The sequence below is a fragment of the Panicum hallii genome, chromosome 7 (assembly GCF_002211085.1).
Source record: "Panicum hallii strain FIL2 chromosome 7, PHallii_v3.1, whole genome shotgun sequence".
Lineage (NCBI taxonomy): Eukaryota > Viridiplantae > Streptophyta > Magnoliopsida > Poales > Poaceae > Panicum > Panicum hallii.
In genome coordinates this window covers 24,673,925-24,696,051 of record NC_038048.1, presented here as the reverse complement: position 1 = coordinate 24,696,051, position 22,127 = coordinate 24,673,925, and positions in this window count along the sequence as shown.

Sequence of the window (22,127 nt, the reverse complement as noted above, 5' to 3'; positions counted from 1 at the left end):
TTGTGGATCCATGGTGATGTATGAGCTTGTGACGGTATGTGCATATGCGTGATCTTGGGCATATGTTGGAGCACATACCGGGACTACCGGGTTTAATATTATTTTCGGCGAAAAGTTAAGTTGGTTCTTGGGAATTTAGATGTGGGTTAACCCGTGGCGCGCCATTGGTGCGAGCGCGAGTTAACTCTCATCTTCTTGATAAGGACCGATGGTTTCGCTTAAAATGATATTAAATTGGGCGATTCTCACAATGAAGAAAGAGACATTTCAGGATAGAGAGAAGCCCCAAGCATCACATAGCTTCCCTATAAACCTGAAAGGAAAGAAATAAACCAGTAATCACTTCTTTTCTAGTTTGAACATCTTACTAATACATCTTCAGCTTGCAGGCAGTCTAGGCACCAAACAACACTCTTCATACTTCTTTTGATGAATCCTGTCATACGAATCGAGTCAGAAACTCAAGTGAACAATAAGGGGGATAAGAAACTCACTTCACAGCTCAGTTACTTTTCTCACGAAATGCAAAGATGTTGACTGAAAGCAAAGTGACGCAACAGAGAAATGCGACAGATATTATTAGAATTGAAGAAAATCATAATTGAAATATACTCCAAGAGGAAAAATCAAACCGCAAACTATACAGATATTGTACAAGTTGTATGAACAAGTTCCAAGAGGATTCTACATGAGCCAACCACCAGTTGTAGCTCGCTCTTTGGCATTGGCTGATGACAGGTGACAGTCTACAACATTCATGATGATTGATAAGATAAGATAAGATATATTGTTTCAAGCATAAGCTCCAATTTACTGTCCAATCGATGGGGATGGCGCACATTCCGGTAGTGATCCCGGGCTGATTGACTATGTAGTAAGTGAGATGGCTCCTAGCCTCCTACTGGAACACAAACATGTAATGCATTTTAGGATGCTAATTGTGCTGCAAAAATACACAGAAGACATTAGGTAGAAATGCTCATCTTCAGAGCTTTAGAGTAAGGAATAGATAATCTGTTTATTTTAGAAAGCATGAAACTAAATACGTTTCAGATAATGTAATCTGATAAATGGGAACAGATAGATATGCTAATCAATTCAGGAACCATAACCTGTGAAGCAAAACCAAATAGGACATGCTAATCAGTTCAGGAACCATAACCTGAGAAGCAAAACAACAAACATGTAGAGGGCATTGTGCTTTGTGCCCACCTTCTCACACGTGCAGGAACGATGTCATCATGGAAGACTATCCTGCAGGTGCTCATGTGATGAGAAAAGCAGCCATCCTGCCTAGTGGGATGCGGCTCCACGCACGCTGCCGATGTACTGCATTTGTCGATGGGCAGGGAGAGTGGATTGTCGTGGGGGGAATTGGGGCAAGGCCAGAGCGCTGGCGGCAGTGGCGGAGCTCGGCAAGGGACAGGGCGGGTCGACGGCGAGGGGGTCAACATTGCAGCGGCAGCGCGGCGGGACGGCAACGGCCGGTCGTCGCAGCCGTTAGGTCTTCGAGCGCTCCGGACAGGGCGCGAGGATGGAAGAAGATTGGATCGGAGTCGTGGGTCGTAAGGGAGTAAAGGATGGGCGGACAATGTGAGAATCCAAAATCATATTCAACCCACGATGATCATATTCAACCCACGACCCACGATGACATCGTTGCTGCACGTGTGAGGAACGATGCACATTCAACCGTTTATGAAAATGATATGAACAAAATCATATTGAAAATATTCGTGTAAGATATAGTTTTATTTTGTTCAAGGTACATGCTTCAATAAAATTTGTAGTTTGATACCTTCTCTACATTCATGCATAAGTGAAATCTAAGGCCTTCAATGCAAGTGCATGCTATAGGGGTGCTCATCAGAAAAATAAATATGCTTTCTCTTGTTATTGCAAAATTGCTAGTGTGTTGCAACAACACTGATACCCGGTCCTGAAATATAATGGATTATGAATTTGTACTAATTCAAACTATTCTAGTTAGGCCAAATTCATAGAAAATAATAATAATTACGATATCAAATGAGCATAATTAGATACATTATGAAATACATATTATGTAGTAGATATTAATATTCTTCTCTACAAAATTTGATCAAACTTCCAATAATTTAATTTACGATAAACTTGGGATCCCTGTATTTTAGGATGAAAGTAATAGAACCAATGAAGCATTCATGCCGTTAAAGAAGATTGGGATATGGAATCAAACTGAGTTGTCAAATATTGAGGTTGATGAAAATTCACCAAAGATGCCTGCCGATGAATATGTTACTAAGAAAATAGAACCATCGAATACTAGAATAAATCTAGAAAAATATGGACACTCATGCTGAGCCGAATAATAAACTCACCTGTATGCACTCATGCATACATAGTGCACCGTCGACATACCCGCATCTCCACAAGGGTGCTTATAATCTTGTGGTATCGACACCAATTATTAGCAGTACAACTTGCGTGTGCATCTTGAAATAATTCGCACATAATGCAGCCATCTAAGAGCCCATAATGAAATACTTGTCTTAGAGAAGAGTTAGCTTTCATGGACGAGCAGACGGCTGATCATGACTAAATAGTTTTACTCCCTTCAAGCACTCACAGGTACCCTAGGCTCCCGGACAATGCCCTCACTGTCAAATATGTAACTCTACGAGTATTTCTTTTTATATTTAAACTCTGGCAAATGGACTAGCACTACCAGATTCAGGCCCTTTGCCGAGTGTCTAGGACACTCGGCAAAGCCCCAATTACACTCGGCAAATGATTTGCCGAGTATAACACTCGGCAAAGGGCACTCGCCAGCGATTATGTCGGCAAAGAGGTCTTTACCGAGTGCCTTTTGTCGGGCACTCGGCAAAGGCTTTACCGAGTGTCAGGGGCGGCACTCGGCAAAAGAAAGTAACCGTGACGGCGTTTGGAGCCGTGACGGCATCTTTGCCGAGTGTCTGGGACGTGGCACTTGGCAAAGACAAGGCTCTTTGCCGAGTGCCGGAGCCCTGGCACTCGGCAAAGAAGTAATCTTTGCCGAGAGCCGGGACCGAGGCACTCGGCAAAGACTCTTCATACCAGATTTTGCCGAGTGCCAACACTAGGCAAAGTGACCAGAATTACCCATTTTAATCTGTTTTTTCTATTTCATCCACACATATATATCATAAAAATATATATCATCACAAAGACCACTACAAGTTTTACAAGACTTTAATGACGAAATTAATAAGCAATGAAAAATAGTTTTACAAGAGTTCAACGGATAAATTCATAAAGTTCATGAACAGTTGTCAAATCCAATGATTACAAGTTCTCAACAAGTTCACAATAATAGATCATTTGACTAATTTCGAAAACCATCACCAAGTTGGCTAATTACTTTGATTTGGAGATACATGAGGGTCATTTGAGGCCGCCGATTGATTCTGCATAAAATAGAAGAGATTACATGTGAGACAAGAAAAATAACTTTGATACATGACTAAAACTTATCCATACTCACAGGAGTAGAAAACAGACCAGAAGGTGGAGGTGGTGGTCGAGGTGGAGAAAACAACGAAGCTAGCGGAGCAACACCCGTTGCGGCGCCAAGGCTCTGCATGTAAGCAAGAATCTCGCTCATCCTCAGGCGCTCAGCCTCACTCTCGGCGCTCATCCTCGCCTCCAAGGCCTCACGTAGCCTCCTCTCTTGTTCTAGCTGGTCCTGCAAAATTTTCACCCCAATGTTACAGTAATGCAAAGAAAAGATCTATAATAATCAATAAATGACATATACAGAAATAATAACCAGGTACTGTGGAGTGTCCTGCCAAGGTCGTATGACTGGGCTCGCGCTGGTGCTCCTTGCTCTAATCTGAGATACAGTAGGAGTAGAGGATGCGTCGATTGCGCCGTCGGCAATCCAGTACCGCCCATGCTTCTTACCTCCTCCGACCCTCATGATGACTTCACCGTCAAGGTCCTCGGTGGTCGGATCATAATCTGGACCATGGACCTCCCTTGCCATCGATGTGTACTCACTGAGGCGGCTGTGGACGGTCGCGTTGCTGTATGCCTCTGGCCCGTCCTCCGGGTTGTAGTTGACATCGGACGTCGCCTTTCCCTTGTGAGCCATAGCAAATGCCTTGAAGAGGGAGCAAGGCTGGCCACCATGTGATGACGACTGCGAGAAAACTAGCAAGACAGTTAGAATCATGCATAATTGAGTGTTGGATTAAATAAATGAATTCGCGTACCCATGCTTCTGCGTATCCGCTGAGGCTGCGGCTGCCTTGATGGTGTGCTTTACCAGGCATCATCATACGCCGCTCCCGGCAAGCGTTGTGCGACACCTCCCACTCGTTGGAGCACCACTTTTGCACCATTTATTGCCAGCACTCGGGATGCGCAGCGCACCAATAAGGAATCATCTATAGGACAATAAGTAGATGACATATTAGAAGATTACATTAATCGTACGTAATGTAATATCAAAAGGAATGAATACTTAATGTAAAAAAATAAACATTAATATTCTATATTTATCTGCAAGTACTGCTCCTCAGTCAACGACATGGTTCTTGCGTCCGTTTTGGTGACCTTCTCTCCAAGGACGGTGGCGTGGAAACTTATAATGGCCTGGAGACGCGCCTCATAGTGCATGTCCACGACTAGTTTCTTATAACATCTGGTAGCCACCACATCAGCCTTGGCCTCAAACCCATCCTGGCATTTGAAGAAATCCTACATGCAAACACGATTTCCATTCATTATTTCAAAAAATATGCAATGATTGCGATGTATGTAGCACTTACCCATAGCTCCTGCTTCACCTGTGTCAGACCCGGGGCCATCGGGCTGGGAACGTTACGTAGTTTAAGAGATTAAGCCCGTCTTATCTCTTATTCATTTTGTTTAGCTCTTGTTTATCCCGTTTAAATAGGAGATAGAGCTAACCAACACGGAGAGGATCTACTCGAGATCAGTTCTGGTGTGATCCCTCGGGGGGGGGGGGTTGGTTAGCATCTTTGTAACTCTGACCTCTCGGATATATAAGGGAGGTCAGGGACCCCCCTCAAAACAGAAGATCATTAGGTCAATCTACACCAAAGAGAATACAAACCACCATACAGGACGTAGGGTGTTACGCTCCGTGCGGCCCGAACCTGTCTAAAGTCTTGTGTTCCTTGCACCTTCGAGTTCCTGATCTCGGCGTCCCCTCACCCAAAACTTACCACCTTGGGTATATCCCTCGGTGGGCAGCCGGTTAAACACCGACAGCTGGCGCGCCAGGTAGGGGGACGCGTCGAAGATCCACCGGCGAGCTCGATGGCATCTTTCAATTTCATCAGGTCAGTCTCCTCTCAGGGTACGACGTTCGTTTTTGGCTCGTGGGTTTGCATCGCAGATGGTGCGGGCAGCTTTCGGCGATTCCTCGTCGACATGACGCCGAAAACCGTCGCTGCGGATCCTCGCGGCGGCCTCGACAAGTTCGTCGGCGAGCTCGACAACTTGCCGCTCCATGTTTCCGTGGCACAGATCGAGATGGAATCTGTTCCAAGCTCGACTTCTTCTGGTGTCGCGACAACTTCCCCTAGTTTGGACTTGCTCCAATCTAGGGATTCGCATGGTCGGACTCAACCCGGCTTGTGCGAATTGGCCACTGATCTTCAGGAGGCCAACGCATCTGGATCCCTCTCCATGTTAGAGAAGGATCTGGACCTGCTGCTCCGGGACGGAAATCCTGAAGCCACCGCGTGTCGGGAGGCTTCGGGTTGTTCTGGCCCCGGTGATTTGGTGATCACCTCCTCGCCGAAGGGGCACATTGTGCATTGGAGGGGCATGATGCTCTCCAATCTACTCGAAGCAGAGAGCCGGCTTGTGGCTCACCTCGAGCCATTGCCCTTCCAAGAGGGCAGGCCATTGGCCACCGCGGCGGAGGGGTCGACAGAGCTAGTCGACGAAAGTTCTCATGAGCTTTCCTCCCGCCAGGTGCTAATGGCCGAAGAAGGCGAGGACGGTGGGGATCTTCCCATCGACAACTTTGATGTGATCTCCAAAGATGAGATCATGGCCAACGCCAGTAATGAGAACGACGCTGATCGTGAGGCGCGGAGGGCCAGGAACAGGGCCCGCACAATTCAGCGGAGGAGAGCTAATGAGCGAAGGCGATCTATGCATCGCGAGCTCGACCCTGAGTTTGCCGCCGCAAGCGAGTGGGGCTTCAGGACTCCGGTGGCCAACATCGCCAGGGTCACGGCCATCCTCGAGCGCAGCCATGACCCGGAGGTACGTCAAGCACTCCTCTATGCCCAGAGGGCTTGGATCCAGCTGGATCAACATAATCCGGCATCCATCGTCCGGGAAGAGTGCGTGGACGAGAGCCGAAGCCAGGCCCGCAGTAGAACGGCTGGTGGTCGTCCTCAACACCAGATCAGCAATGACAATGCACATGGGAGCCAGGCTCCTGGCGGGAGGCAGCAGCCACCACAAGGGGGTCATCTGCGACAGGCCAGTCGATGACCTCCTCCGGGGGACCTGCGCCAGCATATCAATGAAGGTCGTGACGCGCGCACCGTGATCTCCTCCAGGCGCAAGACCCGCGAAGAAGTCGAGGCTGAAGGTACTGACTGTAGCGATCGATTCCCTGCTTTCTCTGCTCGTTTCAGCAGCTACAAGTACCCAGAGGGTTTCAAGCCGATCGGCATCACCAAGTACGACGGCAAGCAGGCTCCCCAGCAGTGGCTCCGCTGCTACTCCACGGCCATTGAGGTTGCAGGGGGCTCGAACATCACCAAAGTCGTCTACTTCCCAATGGCTTTGGATCCTGCACCGCTCACTTGGCTGGAAAGTCTCGGTAGCAACTCCATCGACTCCTGGGAACGACTCAAGAAGGTCTTCATCGATAATTTCCAAGGGGCGATTACCCATGCAGGTACTCGACACGATCTTGCCCAGTGCAAGCAAGAACGTAATGAGCTTCTGCGGTCCTACACGCGTCGCTTCTTCGATGTCCGCGCCACGATCACGAACATCTCGGAGGAGGACATCATCGACTGCTTCTACAATGGCATCACCGACCCGAGCATCTACAGGGACTTCGGGCGGAACAGGCCGAAAACTGTTGCGGGCCTTCGTGATATGATGCACGATTGGTCCGAGCAGGAGGAGAAAATGTGGGAGCGGTTCCCGCGGCGTCAAGATAGCAATCTGCGGCGCCCAAGCGACAACCATAGCGACAAAGGCCAGCGGGACTTTTCGGGGCCACCCTGTAAACGAAAGCCAGATGATGTCATCGCGGCTATCGATCGTCCTTCGCAGGGCAAGAAGTCGACAACTCAGGAGGAGTTCGAGAAGCTCTTGCAGAAGAAGTGCCCGTGGCACCCGGGCGCCAACCACGCCACCATCGACTGCTACCACCTTCGGAGGATGTTCAGCAACTCTGGTGGCGGCAAGAAGAACAAGAAGCCTGCTGACAAAGAACCCGAGGATGATGATCAGGAGGATCACGGACGCAACCCGAAATTTCAGGATGCGTCGAAGGTGGTCAACGTCATCTTCGGGGGGGACGAGGATTTCTGTTCCAGGCAGGATTAGAAGCTGCTCCTCCGAGAGATTTTGTCCATCGAGCCGGCGGTACCACGACCGCTTCGTTGGTCGGAGGTCCCCATCTCATTCTCCCGTGATGACCAGTGGACGAGATTTTCCGAGCCCGGTAAGTTCCCCTTGGTCCTGGATCCCGTGGTGGCGGAGGTCAAGCTTACCAAGGTCCTGATCGATGGCGGGAGCGGGCTCAATCTCATCTTTGTCAGCACTTTGAAGAAGATGGGCTTGGATTTCAAGGATATGCTGGTTCCCAGCAAGTCCCCCTTCTATGGCATCGTCCCAGGTAATGCGGCGCACCCGCTTGGTACGGTGATCCTCCCAGTCACCTTCGGCACGCGGGAGAATTATCGTACTGAGTTCATCAAGTTCGAGGTGGCTACTTTTGATTCTTCTTACCATGCAATACTGGGTCGTCCGGCACTTGCCAAGTTCATGGCAGTGCCGCATTATGTCTATCTGCTTCTTAAGATGCTAGGACTCGGCGGAGTGCTCACCCTCCATGGCGACTTGAAGAAGTCGTACGACTGCAATCAGGAGGCGATCCAGTACGCTTCGACTACTCGCGTGCCAGATGCTTCGGGAGAAGTACTCGCGGCCGCGCAGCAGCTCTCCCAGACCGGGCTGGAGATTCCCTCCAAGAAGGCCAACAAGTCGACCATCCAGTCGACTGATGATGTGGCCCTCAAGACGATCCAGCTCCAGGAGGGAGATTCATCCAAGACCGCCGTCATCAAAGCGGGCTTGGGTGACAAATAGGAACTCGCGCTCGTCAGCTTTCTTCGGGCTAACCGAGACATATTCGTGTGGAAACCAGCGGATATGCCAGGGGTGCCCAGGGAGTTGATCGAGCATGCTTTGAATGTACACCCGCAGGCTACGCCTAAGAAGCAACGCCCGCGGAGGTTTGCTCACGACAAGCGTGAGGCCATTAAACGGGAGATCGCTAAACTTCTCGCGGCTGGATTCATTAAAGAAGTAATCCATCCAGAGTGGGTAGCGAATCCCGTCCTTGTAAAGAAAAACAATAACGAATGGAGAATGTGTGTCGACTACACCGATCTCAACAAGCATTCCCCAAAAGATCATTTTGGGCTGCCGCGCATTGACCAAGTCGTTGATTCGACGGCTGGTTGTGTCCTTCTTTGTTTTCTTGACTGTTACTCAGGATATCACCAGATTGCACTCAAGGAGGAGGACCAAATCAAGACTGCATTCATCACCCCGTATGGGACTTATGCCTATAAAACAATGTCCTTCGAGTTGAAGAACGCAGGAGCAACATACCAGCGTGCGATCCAGATGTGTTTCGCGGATCAGCTGCACCGGAACGTTGAGGCCTATGTGGATGACGTGGTCATCAAGACCAGGGATTCCGATAACTTGATCGCGGATTAGGAGGAAACATTCAGCAGTCTGCGCAGATTTCGGTGGAAACTTAACCCCACCAAGTGCATTTTTGGAGTACCTTCAGGGAAATTGCTCGGGTTCATCGTCAGCAACCGGGGCATTGAAGCCAACCCTGTGAAGGTCATGGCCATCACTGATATGGAGGCTCCGGCCACAATCAAGGACGTGCAAAAGTTAACAGGTTGTATGGCGGCTCTGAACAGGTTCATCTCCCGGCTCGGGGAGTGAGGACTACCCTTCTTTAAGCTCCTGAAATGCCAGGATAAGTTCCAATGGACGGAGGAGGCTGAGCAGGCCTTGCAAGATCTGAAACATCATCTGCAGTCACCTCCAATCCTCACAGCACCGTTGCCAGGGGAGGATCTACTACTTTACATCGCGGCAACAGCTCATGTTGTCAGCAGTGCTATTGTAGTCGAGCGAGGCGAAGAAGGCCATGCGTTTGGAGTGCAGAGGCCTGTCTACTTCGTCAGCGAGGTCCTCTCCGAATCCAAGGTACGGTATCTGTGATATCCAGGTAGTTAGATAAATAGATACTAAGTTTAGGTGCAATATATGTAAGTAGGATATAGTGTATACAAGTGTACAAAGCAATAAGGGTATATTTGTAAATTATAAGTTTATAAATTCTCATGTGCAAATGTGTGAAAATGTTCTTAAAATGTCAAATTTCAGAAGGTTATAGAAAAGAAAAGAGCAAAGGTTAAATAAACACAAAGGGAAATAGGCTTTATATGAAATTAAGGACCTTTATGTAATTAATACAAACATATAAGGACTTACATGTGAAATGGTAAAAAGATAAAAGTAAAACTTAGTTTTACCTAAGGACTAAAGTGTAAGAAGAGCTAGTAATGATGACTGCAGGAAAATTTGCAAAAAGACCCTAAGCATTAAAGCAAATTGTTTGAATTACAAGACAAAGTGTATAAATTGAATGGTGCTCTAAAGTTTAAAATAAAACCTTATTCTTTGAGATTTTGAACTTGAACCTTAAAGCAATCTTGTAGGATTTAAAATTCTCTACAACTTTCATGTAGAGCACTTTTCCATTTAACCTTTGTAGCAGTGAGAAAACTTTAGTTTACAGAGGGGTCCCTGAACTCTTTAGAAATTGCGAACAGGTCCTCCTGACAGCTCTCTGCTTCTTCCTCCTCTGGCCGCGCCGCTTCCCCCTTCTGCGCCGCTCCTGCCACCGCCGCTCGCCGCCGATGCCGCGCCCCGAGCGCCACCTCCAGCTGCAGAACTCATCCACGCGTCATTTCCTTTTGATCCCGACCCCTTTCCTCTCCCCTGGTGGCTTCTCCCACGCGTGCCACGACGTTCCCGAGCCATCCCCGGCCGCCACCTCCTCGCCGTCGTGGACAGCTCGCTGCAGTGCCTTAATTCCCTCTCCCTCGCACGCAGCAGCACTACATCCACACCCACACGCTGAGCTGCTACTCCCAGTGTCCAATTTCCAGAAACCAAACGGCATTTCCTCGCCGCCGTCTGCTTCCTCTCCGGCCGTGCACCACCCGCCCGTGGGCAGCTCACACCGGACCTCCTCCGCCCCAGCCAACGCTCGCACCAGCTTCCCCGTGACTTGCTCGTGCTCGACGACCCCTTGATCCTCCCCAATTTCCACTGGAGCCCGGTTCTCGACGAGCGCCGCCGCCGTCGCCTTCGGCCTCCACCGTGGGCAGCTCGCTCCAGGTACCCCCACGCCACCACGACCTCCTAGCCAGAACCACATCATCACCCTGAAGCTGTACAACCCATCCCTTGACTCTTTAGTGCATCACAGTGCGTTCCCGACGCTCGCCGGCGATCTTCTTCGCCGCCGCCGCCTCGGTCTCCGACGGTCTCTTCTAATCCAGCACGACTTCATCCAATTGACAGTACCCACACCTTCCCCGTGTCTTACTGAAGCTTTTGCATAGGTCGGTTGCCAACGTTCGCCACCGGAGCTCCGCCGTCGACGGTGACCCCTCCGCCGTCACCTCGGGCTCAAGTCGAACTTCACTGTTCCGGCCGTCCCCGTCCACGACACGTAGCGCAACAAGACCATAGTAAGCTCCTGAACCGATTCCTGCACTTGGACCTCGCCGCCGGCGACCACCGTCGCCGGAACACGGCCGTCCCGATCTCACTCTGTTCGGGTTCACGGCCAAGGACCTCGGGTTAGAAGGAAAAGAAACCCAGGGGGTTAAGTGCAAAGCCATAGACTCAGAGGAATAGTGCCCAGGGACCTCCTTATGTAATTTTTGCTGTCAAATTAGAAATGCCATATCTCTTTAAGGAAAAATCATAAAATGGTAAACTAAATTTTGTTGGAATCTTTAGACAAAGATCTGTAACTTTGCTTTAAGGGTCGACTTCAGTTTTTGAATGATTAATGACTTAATTTAAATATCAAAGTTGATTGCTTGTAGACTTAAGAATTACATAGTAATTCATAGAAAAATGATAAATTAGTAAAACCAGTGCCAATAATTTTCTTTTAACATGTAGAATTGAAGAAAAATATTTAATCTTGTACTCTAGTAATATTTTCTTGTTGTATAGATTTTGTTAGAAATAATGTGTAGTTTACATAATATAATTAATAAACACACTTTCATATATTCAAAAATCATGAAAAATATATTAATGTTCTGTTTTGTATTAGTGCCACATATTATCAAATTTTCAACTAAGAATTAGATGTTAACTCATAAAGATAATATGTTTGGTTTATAAGGTAATGGTAGCTTAAAATTCAAATAAATTGTGAAATCAATATATAAAGCTCTTTAGTATAAATGTTAATAGGAACCACACCACCTGTTGCCCCATGATACTAATTGAATACTTAACCTAGCTAAATTTGTTGTTTAATGAATCTAAGTAAACTTATTAATGCTCAATAAATGACTGCCCAGTACAGGGTAATTAGGAAATGCATCAAAATAAAATGTTATTTATATTGGATTGCAACTTTATCGGGAAGTAAAATAAAAGTAAAGGCATTCCATAACTTGTAATTTGCATCTCATGTAGACTCGACCACTCTCGCTGACGGGGATTATCAGTTGATCCCGGAACAAGAAGAAGGTTATTCCGAAGACCCCGGGAATCTTGTCACGGATTTCTCTGAAGCCCCGAACCAAGGTTCGGAAGAAGCTAGTTTGACTAACCCCAACCCTGCTAGCGAAGGCAAGCCCCGGACATAACCCCTACTTTACTACACTGCAACCTATATTATTTACATATAATTATATGCATTAAGTTCTTAGGAATTGTTTGGAAACTTAGTTGCATTATTCTAGGAACCAATGTAATGAACACTAGAACTGGAGTCCGACCAGCTGCTTTGCTTATAGGACCGGTAGAAGTCGAGTGATTTCCTGTCACTCGCGCGACTTAGGAATTGTAATGATTAACATTCTTGTTATCACTATAAGGATGCCGGACGGGAGTTTTATGAGGTATCATGGTCAAGATGATACCCCGTCTGTGTTGATGAATTTGTTAAGGTCGCAGTGTGTGGTAGCGGTGGCTAAGCGTTTGAAAGTACTAGCCACATGCCGCGAAATATGGTAAGCGGTAAGCCTAGTAACCAATCGGCCCGAGGAGTGGACATACCTCCCACCACATGTATTTGCTTCTTTTGGTTACTTTGTTCGACGTGTAGGCATATGTGTTGCTGGGCAACCAGGAGTACGGGTTTTGTAGTCGCGCTACAAACGTACGTCCTGCACTTTTGTAGTGCGTATGACCTGCAGTCGCTTGTGGTGGATCTGATCCACGAGTCGGAATGAAAGGCAAACGGTTGCTTCGGAACAACTCTGTGGTGTTCCAAGCGTGTGTGTTAGGTTTACCTTGCAAGGTTTGAATCTCGATTCAGAATCGTCCGCCTCTCACGATGTATGAGACTGCTTATCCCCTTTATCACATAGAGTAACAAGAGCAATTATGTGATTATCAAAGATGATGTTTGAGTAAATATTCTACCATGATTGAATAGTTATAGGTGCATACCTAGAATGGTTAATTCAACTAGAACCTGAAAGCTAAAAATTGAAAATAAGGATCTACTCGTTGTTGCTTTTCAGCTGAAAACCCTACCCAAAGCTAAAAGCCAGCATGAGTCTAGTTATGGGCTAAGATATACCCAATTCCGGGTAAGTCTTGCTGAGTATTAGTATACTCAGTCTTGCTTTGTTGATTTACTACAGGTAATCCTTCTGATGAGCCCGCGTTCATTACACCGTGGCCTTACCCTTTGCCGGATGGTTGGTCCGTGGAATGGGATCCGTCCCCGGCCAACACAGACCCCGCCGAGTGATATTATGCCAGGGCTAGCATAATATCTGTAATGACGCCGTGTATATTAACTACGCTTTTCAAATTCCGCTGCTTTAACTAGAAACTTGAACTTGTGTTGTAATAAACTTTACTCAGTGAAGACAAATGTTATTTTGTACATTTTTGTAATATAACTGCCTGTGGTGTAAATTATTTTGGCATTATATCTCTGGACTCACCTTCGTGTGAGGTACCTTGTTGGATCCTGAGGTCGGTGGTTTATCGGGACGTTACCCGACAGACCAATAGTATTATACCGTTTGAAGTGCGAGGTAGCCCTCCAGTGAGGACTAGCGTACTTGAGTCGGTATAATTCAGGTTGGTTCTGCCACAGCTGGTATCAGAGCTAACAAGTGTACCCCGGAGATATAATTAGCCTTAAAAAGTAATTTTTAGTATAAAATTCCATTAATCAAGTATTTGCGAACTATGTTGGTTCGTTAAGGAGTATGTATAGTACGTAAGCCCTAGGGTAATACTATTATGGGAATTAAAGGTGGCTGTAATATATATATATATATATGACTAACTTCCAGCATTTCTTTCAGTTGAAATTTAATTTCGTGTATAATCCAACTTTACAATTATGTAACGACATCTTCGATCGGGAGGTAAGAAGGTAAGAATCCTCAGCCAACTGAGGGAGCTTGGCCTTCCTGTCGGTGATGCGAACCGAACGCTGTTTCTCAAGCAGTGGCCTACTTGAGATGCTGCCAATGTACCAACCTCGGTTGACTACATTGGGAGTATATGGTTCGGCGCAGGGTATGGCGATCGCTGTTCATACCCCCGCATTTTGCGGTACCCCCGTGAATACGTTATTTAATAGCGTATGTTAACGTTGTGTGTACGGCGGTAATTGTACAGATGCTGTTTCTATAGTGAACAGTAATGAATGGGGACGCTTTCATGACATGCTGGCATGAAAGGTTCATTGGATATATATGCATTGTGGTTTTCTGCAGGTACACTAACCACGATTCTGAAACTAGGACGGATAGGATTTATCGACTAGTTAATGGTGAGAGACGTATCATATTGTGCCACCGTAACTAACCACGTAAGACCAAGATTACTTGGCAGTTATTTTTAGTTGTGAGATCGTTTAGTACGTGCATGCATAAATCCTTTAAGCAAACAAATTAAATGTTTAAATTGATATTTCCTAAGAAATAGGCAATGTGTTGGTATTTCTTAATTTGGGTAAGTAAAAATTCTTAGTTGGGTATCTTAGACATCCATCTGATTTCCACCCTTTGCTGTTGTCAGAATTAGTTATCTTAATCCATTTTACCTTGTAAACCTTCTCAACAGGGTAAAAATATCTTACCATTTGCATTGTTGTCGCAGATGGCTGCTCCTACTAGTACCTTTTGGGATCAGGAGGGGCACTTTCACACCAATGGCTTACATTGGGAAGGGTTTCCTCGTCTTTTGTGGGAATCCTTGAGTATGTTTCATTATACCGAGCCTCCTATGTATGATGGGGTAGAGTATCTTGAAGAAGGAGTTTTCCGCTGCAGGGTTAAGATGATAATTCCTCAACACCCTTTCCGCTCCTTATGGCCTCCCATAGAAGTGGAAGTGGTTGGATATCGTCTAGTGGATACTCTTGAAACTGCTGCTTTAGAAGGAATCAAACTCTTCTGCAATCAACATCCGATTGAAGTTGCTGCATATCCTATTGGGTTATTTCCTACCATAGACCCGAGTAATTCGGACTGGGATGTTCGGACAGACCATTATGATCATTTGCTAGGAGATGTAGCTGAAGAAACCGTCCGTATCATTACCAGGTTCATGGATGTGCAATACCGTTACCAGATGCTACTGCGTCATGGGGTAAGTCAGATAACCGGTGTGGCTCAAGGCCACTATCGGGATGCTGATCACCGTGTGACCCAAATAGAAGAGTTACAAGCTTTGGTAACCCAAAAGGATGACATCATTGCAGCTAGGGATGAAACAATTCTTCACCGTGAAGATCAGATCATGGAGAGTGATCATCTTATCACCCAACGTGATGCTGTTATAGAATTTCTACAAGAGCATATTCATGATCTGATGCTCGAAGCGGATGATGCCCAGGCTCATATTGAGGAATTGCAGCAGCAACCCATCCTTCCTGCTATACCCCTAGTACCTGAAGAGGAAGAAGAAGAAGACCCAGAGGAAATTGAGGGTATTTCAGAGATTGATTCTGAGCATGGGAACCCTGTTATTAGTCCCCATCACTCTCTTTCTGGCAGTCAGTCTTCTGTAGGAAATTTCGACGATTTTTAGTAAATCGTCAACTTTCGAGATGCAATCTAAGGGAATGTAATAGTTAAAGTAGTCAAACCTTGCGCCATTTGATGTAATATAGATGGCCTATGTAGTAAGCTTTCGATATGCGAAGTGGGAACTATCTGAATCACCAATGTAATATAATTTCCGGTTTTAATCATCTTGTTCATTATCTTTAATTCTGAAATGAGATGATGGTGCGGAATATATGCATTGTTTGTGTCTTCTGAAATTGGGAGTAAGGATATATGGTTAATAATGGACATCTCCTTCATTTCAGATGGTTGGAGCTACAAGAGGAACCCCGGAGGGTTTCAGGGCTGATCAAGCCAGTGGTTCTCAGCAACCACCACCACCTCCTCCCAACCTTGCCGAAGTCATGGCTCGGCAAACGGAATTGCTTAATTTGCTAGTGCAAGCACAGCAGAATCAGCAGCAACCATTCCGAGGAGGCCGGGATGATCGTAATCCTCCTGTGGCTAGCTACCAAGATTTCCTCAGTACCCAGCCGCCTTTCTTCAGTAAGGCCGAGGAACCATTGGATGCCGATGCCTGGCTCCACATTATTGAGTCGAAGTTCGCTCTCCTGACCATACCATGTGCGGATTCTAGCAAGGCTTCCTTTGCTGCTCAACAACTTCGTGGTGCTGCTAGAATCTGGTGGGACAATTTTTATGCCATGCAACCTGCAGGGCATATCATCACATGGGATGAATTCCGGGTTGCCTTTCGAGCGCATTACATACCCGCAGGGTTATTGGAGCGAAAGCTTAACGAGTTCCTGGCTCTTACACAAGGTGCCAACACAGTTTTGCAGTACGCACAGAATTTCAATCATCTGTGCCAGTACGCAGGGTATCATGCAGATAATGATACCAAGAAGCAAGACCGTTTTCGCCGAGGCCTGAACACCAAACTCAAAGAGCGCCTGAACCTTGTGAAGGCAAATACTTTTAGTGAGTTGGTCAACCTGGCCTTAACTCAAGAAGACTGCATTGTGGCGCATTCTGCCGAAAAGAAGCGGAAGAACCCTGCTGGATCCTCGAGTGCTCAACCACCGAGGTATCGGGTTGTTTCCAATATGCCGCCCAGAGCACCACAACGCAATGCTCCTACGGGAAGATTGGTTTTTAGGCCGCCTCAGCAGCAAGGAAGGTTCAGACCTCCTGTGCCACCACAACAAGCACAACAATCTGGCCAACGGCCAAATATTCCGCAAGTACCACAGAAGGGTAACAACTATCGCTGCTACAATTGCGGAAGTGCGGATCATCTCATCCGAGATTGTCCACGGCCTAAGAAATCCAATCCAGGGCAGAGCTCCAACCAGGGAAACCAAAATAAGGGAAAGAAACCGGTGATGCAAGTTCGTCAAGGACGGATTAACTTCACCACCCTGGCAGAACTTCCAGATGGAGCTCCTGTCATGTCGGGTACATTTTCTATTCACCACCAACCAGTTGTTACTTTATTTGACTCTGGAGCAACACATAGCTTTATTAGTAACAACTGTGGAACCCGACTAGGACTTGATTCTTGTCCTATCCAGGGGTCATATATGATTTCTACCCCTGGCGGAAATATTACTTCTAACCAAATAGTTAAAAGTGTGCCAATTCAATTGGGTAGTAAAGAGATTAAAACTGATTTAGTTTTATTAAGTTTGGAGGGTATCGATGTTATACTGGGGACAAACTGGATGACAGAACATCGAGTACGGTTGGATATATCTTCCCGAGTTATCGAAGTTGATTCACCACATCGTGGGGCCGTTACTCTTATTCTGCCTCAGCCAGAATGTCTATATCCTTGTACTTATGCTATCACCGATATCAGAGTCAAGGATATTCCTATAGTATGTGAATACCCCGATGTCTTTCCCGACGATCTGCCTGGAATGCCACCAGATCGAGACATCGAATTCATCATTGAACTTCAACCGGGCACTGCTCCAATTTCAAAAAGGCCGTATCGTATGCCTCCAAACGAATTGGCAGAACTGAAAGTTCAGCTACAAGATCTTCTTGATAAGGGTTATATACGCCCCAGTGCTTCACCTTGGGGTTGTTCTGCTCTCTTTGTCAAGAAGAAGGATGATAGTCTGAGGCTATGTGTTGACTACCGTCCACTCAATGCGGTTACCATTAAAAATAAGTATCCTCTTCCCCGCATTGATATCTTGTTTGATCAACTAGCTGGAGCAAGAGTCTTTTCTAAGATTGATTTACGCTCTGGTTATCATCAAATCAAGATCAGGCCTAGTGACATTCCAAAAACGGCCTTCTCAACCAGATATGGACTTTATGAATATCTGGTCATGTCATTTGGACTTACAAATGCGCCGGCATATTTCATGTATCTCATGAATTCCGTATTTATGCCGGAGCTTGATAAATTCGTCGTGGTCTTCATCGATGACATTCTGATCTACTCCAGAACCGAAGAAGACCATGCTAACCATTTACGTGTCGTTCTTCAACGATTACGGGATCATCGCCTTTATGCCAAATTTTCAAAATGTGAATTCTGGCTGGATAGTGTGAAATTTTTGGGACATACTATCTCCAGTCAAGGCATATCGGTTGATCCAACCAAAGTTCAAGAAGTTATGGACTGGAATCCTCCTACCTCAGTCCATCAAATACGGAGTTTCCTTGGATTGGCAGGCTATTATCGCCGATTCATTCCAGACTTCTCCAAGATAGCTAAACCTATGACTGAGCTACTCAAGAAAGAAGTTAAGTTCCGTTGGGATGAGAAGTGTGAGGAAGCATTTCACACTTTAAGAAAACTTCTGACGACTGCTCCAGTACTAGCTCAGCCAGATAGTAACCAGCCTTTTGATGTCTACTGTGATGCTTCTGGAATTGGCCTTGGTTGTGTTCTTATGCAAAACAACCGGGTTATTGCTTACGCATCCCGAGCACTTCGGACTCATGAGCAAAATTATCCAACACATGATCTTGAATTAGCAGCAGTTATTCATGCTCTCAAGATCTGGAGACATCATCTTATGGGCGCTAAGTGTAACATTTACACTGACCATAAGAGCCTCAAGTATATTTTCACTCAAGCTGATCTAAATATGAGGCAAAGGCGTTGGTTAGAATTAATCAAAGATTATGACCTTGAGGTGCACTATCATCCGGGCAAAGCTAATGTGGTTGCGGATGCACTTAGCCGCAAATCACATTGTCATTGCTTAACCATATCCACTTTTAATGACACCCTTTGCCATCAAATGAGGAAACTCAATCTTGAGATTATTCCCCAAGGTAGTTTAAACTTGATCTCCGTTGAGTCTACTTTGCGGGATAAGATCATCATGTCGCAGCTACATGATGAGGGTGTCAAAATTATTAAATCCAAGCTATTCCAGGGAGAAGCTAAGTATCGGTGTTTTCACACTGATCGTCAAGGAGTCCTATGGTTCAACGATCGACTTGTTGTGCCTAAGGATCATCAACTTCGTAAGCGAATTCTCGACGAAGCACATTTGTCCAAATTCTCTATTCATCCTGGTAGCACCAAGATGTATCACGATCTTCGGCAACATTTTTGGTGGACCAGAATGAAGAGAGAAATTGCCAAATATGTATCCGAGTGTGATACGTGCCAGAGAGTCAAACCCAGTCATCTCAAGGCTTCTGGTACACTTCAGCCATTACCCATTCCGTCATGGAAATGGGAAGACATCAGCATGGATTTCATTGTTGGTCTTCCCAACACATCTCAGAAACATGACTCCATATGGGTAATCATCGATAGACTTACAAAAACAGCTCATTTTCTTCCGGTGCATACCACTTACTCTGCTAAGAAGTATGCCAAAGTCTATCTGGAACAAATCATTCGATTACATGGGGTTCCGAAAACTATCATATCTGACCGTGGGCCCCAATTTATTGCACGGTTCTGGGAACAGTTACAATCAGCTCTTGGAACCAAATTGATTCGAAGCTCTGCATATCACCCACAGACTGATGGGCAGACTGAGCGAGTTAACCAAATTCTTGAAGACATGCTCCGAGCTTGTATTATTCACTATGGTACAAGTTGGGACAAGTGCCTTGCTCTAGCTGAGTTTGCTTATAATAACAGTTATCAAGCTAGTCTTCAAATGGCTCCTTTTGAAGCATTATACGGTCGCAGATGCCGAACTCCTTTGAGTTGGTCAGAGACCGGTGAACGCAAAATCTTTGGACCAGACCTAGTTGTTGAAGCCGAAGATAAGGTTAAGGTTATTCAATCTAATCTTAAAACCGCTCAGTCCAGACAAAAGAGTTATGCAGATAAGAGGAGAAAACCTCTGCAATTCCAGATAGGAGATTTTGTCTATCTCCGAGTATCACCAACCAAAGGCGTCCAACGCTTTGACATAAAGGGGAAGTTAGCACCTCGGTATGTCGGACCCTTTGAAATTCTTGATGTTTGTGGCCCAGTGGCTTACAAACTTCGTCTTCCATCTCAATGGGCAGCTATTCACGATGTCTTTCACATCTCTCAACTTAAGAAGTGTGTCAAAGTACCCACAGAAATCGTTGAGACAAGTACCCTTGAGATAGAACCTGATTTGTCGTACATCGAACAACCTCTTCGAATTCTGGATACTAAGGAAAGATTCACCAGAAGAAGAGCAGTTAAGATGTACAAGATCTTATGGGATCATCACACTGAAGAAGAAGCGACTTGGGAGACTGAGTCTTATCTTCAACGGAATTTTCCAGACTTCCTTCAGGCCAATCCCCAAATCTAATTGTCCATTTCTGCTCAGCTTCGGAATCTCGGGACGAGATTCTTTTTAAGGGGGGAAGGCTGTGATATCCAGGTAGTTAGATAAATAGATACTAAGTTTAGGTGCAATATATGTAAGTAGATATAGTGTATACAAGTGTACAAAGCAATAAGGGTATATTTGTAAATTATAAGTTTATAAATTCTCATGTGCAAATGTGTGAAAATGTTCTTAAAATGTCAAATTTCAGAAGGTTATAGAAAAGAAAAGAGCAAAGGTTAAATAAACACAAAGGGAAATAGGCTTTATATGAAATTAAGGACCTTTATGTAATTAATACAAACATATAAGGACTTACATGTGAAATGGTAAAAAGATAAAAGTGAAACTTAGTTTTACCTAAGGACTAAAGTGTAAGAAGAGCTAGTAATGATGACTGCAGGAAAATTTGCAAAAAGACCCCTAAGCATTAAAGCAAATTGTTTGAATTACAAGACAAAGTGTATAAATTGAATGGTGCTCTAAAGTTTAAAATAAAAACCTTATTCTTTGAGATTTTGAACTTGAACCTTAAAGCAATCTTGTAGGATTTAAAATTCTCTACAACTTTCATGTAGAGCACTTTTCCATTTAACCTTTGTAGCAGTGAGAAAACTTTAGTTTACAGAGGGGTCCCTGAACTCTTTAGAAATTGCGAAACAGGTCCTCCTGACAGCTCTCTGCTTCTTCTCCTCTGGCCGCGCCGCTTCCCCTTCTGCGCCGCTCCTGCCACCGCCGCTCGCCGCCGATGCCGCGCCCCGAGCGCCACCTCCAGCTGCAGAACTCATCCACGCGTCATTTCCTTTTGATCCCGACCCCTTTCCTCTCCCCTGGTGGCTTCTCCCACGCGTGCCACGACGTTCCCGAGCCATCCCCGGCCGCCACCTCCTCGCCGTCGTGGACAGCTCGCTGCAGTGCCTTAATTCCCTCTCCCTCGCACGCAGCAGCACTACATCCACACCCACACGCTGAGCTGCTACTCCCAGTGTCCAATTTCCAGAAACCAAACGGCATTTCCTCGCCGCCGTCTGCTTCCTCTCCGGCCGTGCACCACCCGCCCGTGGGCAGCTCACACCGGACCTCCTCCGCCCAGCCAACGCTCGCACAGCTTCCCCGTGACTTGCTCGTGCTCGACGACCCCTTGATCCTCCCCAATTTCCACTGGAGCCCGGTTCTCGACGAGCGCCGCCGCCGTCGCCTTCGGCCTCCACCGTGGCAGCTCGCTCCAGGTACCCCCACGCCACCACGACCTCCTAGCCAGAACCACATCATCACCCTGAAGCTGTACAACCCATCCCTGACTCTTTAGTGCATCACAGTGCGTTCCCGACGCTCGCCGGCGATCTTCTTCGCCGCCGCGCCTCGGTCTCCCGACGGTCTCTTCTAATCCAGCACGACTTCATCCAATTGACAGTACCCACACCTTCCCCGTGTCTTACTGAAGCTTTTGCATAGGTCGGTTGCCAACGTTCGCCACCGGAGCTCCGCCGTCGACGGTGACCCCTCCGCCGTCACCTCGGGCTCAAGTCGAACTTCACTGTTCCGGCCGTCCCCGTCCACGACACGTAGCGCAACAAGACCATAGTAAGCTCCTGAACCGATTCCTGCACTGGACCTCGCCGCCGGCGACCACCGTCGCCGGAACACGGCCGTCCCGATCTCACTCTGTTCGGGTTCACGGCCAAGGACCTCGGGTTAGAAGGAAAAGAAACCCAGGGGGTTAAGTGCAAAGCCATAGACTCAGAGG